Below are 3,753 nucleotides of genomic sequence, written 5' to 3'. Positions count from 1 at the left end.
AGGACCAATGAATGCTCAGGAGGTGGCCATCACCACACAGGGAGAAGGAGGTGGGACATAGGCTTGATGCTTCATGTAATCCAACTACTTTTGCCTGGAGTCTTTTTTCCATGAGATGGACCTGCTTTTTTTCAGGAGATGGACACACGGAGTACAGTCTGAGCAAAACTGCCCAGTCCTTAACATTTTCCCTCCTAGGCTTTGAGCTCTTTGCTGAAGTCATATTTCTTAGACTTCTCTTTCAAACTACAAGTACAGTCAGAATGATCTTTGGATGTAATTTTTTCACTTACAATTTCTAGACCATCCTCTGGGGATACTTCCCCGTGTTCCACGGTACTTGGAATTCAGATGTCGAAGTGGAGTTTGGTGTCTTTGTGGGAACTGCTGCCTCTTTCACCTGTAGCACCCTCCTCACCTCACATGAGAATCACTAATACCACTCTCTGATGACAAACGAATATGTTGCCAAGAGTTTTAAAAATAAAAGCCTTCTTTAGCATTATTATGATGGTTGCCTGTTCATCTAGCCCTTGAGTTGAGTGCTCTGCTAAGTCCTTTGTGTATAGTATCATCGAGTCCTCCCAATAGTCATTAATAACAGCCTTCTGGATGTTTAGAGATAAGGTATCTGAAATTCAGCATATTTCAATATTCTTTCATGGACCAGTGAGGGGCTCAGTGGGTAAAGGGGCTTGTTGCAAAGTCTGATGACCACAAGGGAGAAGTAGAGAACTGACTCCCACAAGTTGTCCTCTGGCCTCCACACGCACATGTGCTATAGCATGTGTACACGTATACACGTAATAATAAATAAATGTAATAAAAATTTTAAATTCCCTCATGGTTTAAAATTTTTAAAAAATGTGTATGAGTGTTTTGCCTGGATGTATGGAAGTGTACCCCTTGAGTGAAATGCCTGCAGAGACCAGAAGAAGGACACACCCTGGAACTGGAGTTACAGTTAGCTGCCTTGTGGGTACTGAGAACCCTGGTCCTCTGGAAGAGCAGTCAGTGCTCTTAACTACTAAGGCATCTCTCCAGTTCCTCTCATGCTTAAAAAAAAAAAAACAACCCCCCCCAAAAAAAACAGGGTCTCACGGGCATGGTGGCACATGCCTTTAATCCCAGCGCTTGGGATGCAGAGGCAGGCGGATCTCTGTCAATTCAAGGCCAGCCTGGTCTACAATAGTGAGTTCCAGGCCAGCTGGGGCTTCAGGAGAGAGAAACAAAATAAAACAAAACACACCACACACACACACACACACACACACACACACACACACACACACACACACACACACACACACACACAACTAGGGTCTCTGTGTAGCCCAGACTGGCCCCATACTCCTGATACTTCCTGCCTCAGCCTCCCAAGTGCTGCGATTACAGGTATGGCACACCTGGCTCTTTCTCGTGCTTGAGATAGTTTCTTCAGTTACACAGAATTAAACTGAGGTAATTTGACTCCGAATCCTGCTGTCTTGCCACTGTATTTTGCTTCTAGTTAACTGTATTGTGCTTCTCTCGGGAAGTCTCAGCCCTTCCTATGGCTACAGCTTCACAGTATTATGTATCCACCCCAAGGCAGGTGGATTACACTGGAACCAGGTGGCCCTGCCTATTGTGTCTTTGTCAAGGAGCCTGACCATCTCTGCTTGGCATTCCTCATTGGCACAAAGGCACACCAGCTGCATCACAGGCCAGTTACAGGGATTCAAACTTAGACACTTTATTGCCCTTCTTGTTGTTATTCTGTAGTGTGTAACATTTTCACTTTGTCTCAGGATTCCTAACACCTGGTACATTAATTTTCTCCATTGTTTTCAGAGTCGTTTTTCAAAAAAGCTGAGCCGATCAGGCTACTTCTTTGCCTGAGAGCCTCAGATGTTCCTGTTCTCTCCACGTTGATGCCATACTGATGCATTTGCTTGAAATGGATTCAGCCTCTTACAATGGGAATCATAACTGCCACCATGCCTGTCAAGTTGATGCCATCGGTCCTTTGTGTGCCCTGCTTCAATACTTGCCCCATCTCCTGTACAAAAGCTCTGCTTGTCCTTCAAGACCCTACTTCTCATGATGGTTCCCCTGGGTCAAAATCAAGCCCCTACTCTGTGCTACTGAGCCCTTTATTAATAGTATTTACCACTAAACTTGCAATTGCTAAACTGTAATTACTTTCTCCACTTCTGAATAAAAATAAAATCCAGAGTATTGTGCTGTATCTGGTACATTGTAGGCATTCCATATATATTGTTGATTATTCAAATGTAATATTCTTATAATATACAAACCTTTTCACATTCTTAATTTTCTTCCTTCCCCTCCCCTTTCTCGTCTTACCTGGCCAAGTCTCATATATTTCACAATGGCCTCAAATTTACTATTGCAGTCAAGGATGATCTTGAACTTCTGATCCTCCTGCCCTCACCTCCTGAGTGATGGGATCACAAGTGTGCACCACCATACCTACTTTATGCAGGTCTAGGGATTGAACTCAGGGCTTCATGCTTGCTGAGCAAGCACTCTACCAACTAAGCTACACCTCTACCCCCACTTAATTGCTTTTAATCACATCATCATGATATATAATTATAATGTTTAGACAAAAAGGATGTTTTTATTAGAAGTAATAAGACTTGCTACACCTTTGCAATAATTTCCCCAATTGCAAAGGTTTAAAAATACACAAAGCAACCACCCATATTTAAAATAATAAAGGCTAAAGTGAACACATGGCTCATATTTTAAGAACAAGGTAATTATATAGATCGTGATGATGGCCCATGAGTATTGGTAAATACATTGCAGCTTCATAATTACATTCCACCACGAGATAGATTAGAGTGTTCCTTAGATTGCTATGAAAGCTGCAATTTAGTCAGTCTAAAACCTGCAATGAAAGATCTTCTTTTGATTCACAAAGAGTGGCATTCCCAAAATCTTTATAGCATCCACCCCCCTTTTTGTATGTGGTAAGAACAATCAATTCAGTTTTTAAATATTTAATCAGTAGACTTATTTTTCCAAACTTTTGAAAATGGTTGAACAAAAGTAACAAGGAAGAACTGTTGATCTGAAAGTTGAGTAATTGTCATCACAGTAGAAAACAGAAAACAAAACAAAATCAAGCAAAAAGAGACATCTCATTTATTCAAATAACATTTGATTATTCCCCCATTTCAAAATTGAACCCATTTCAAAAGAGAATTTTTGCTCCCACAGAAGCCATACAGAATAATTTGCTGTAGGTTTTGAAGTCAATAGGTAAACAGCCATTGGAAAAAGGCTTCAAGCAAGGCAACATGACTGAAGGTGGATCAGATCACTGTTTGCCAGGGCCGCCCCTGCAGTTCTGCTTGCACACTTATTAATTAAACTTAATTACAATGATTTCATAAGTCTCTCCTAAGGAGACTGAGCCCTTATCTGTTAGGAAACTTGTTTTATTATTTCTGTATTCTTAGTGCCCTTATATATCTATTGTCTAGAACATAATAGACATTTAATAAATGTTTGTTAAGGAGACAGTACTCATTTGGATAAGCATATGTTCTGAACCTTAATGATACAGCATAAGGCTAAGGCTATTCCTGCTTCTTGTTTACTGTAAATAACAGTTTCAAGTCTCCTAGCTCTATGGAATCAGTTTCATTTAAGTTTAAAATGCAGAAAATTTTAAATCAAAGGAATGAAGTTTAAAACAAAAAGTGAGATTTTTTGACACTGGAATATTATGGATGCAAG

This window comes from Nannospalax galili, unplaced genomic scaffold, assembly GCF_000622305.1.
Source record: "Nannospalax galili isolate Female #2095 unplaced genomic scaffold, S.galili_v1.0 scaffold553, whole genome shotgun sequence".
Taxonomy (NCBI): Eukaryota; Metazoa; Chordata; class Mammalia; order Rodentia; family Spalacidae; genus Nannospalax; species Nannospalax galili.
This window is presented reverse-complemented; position numbering follows the sequence as displayed.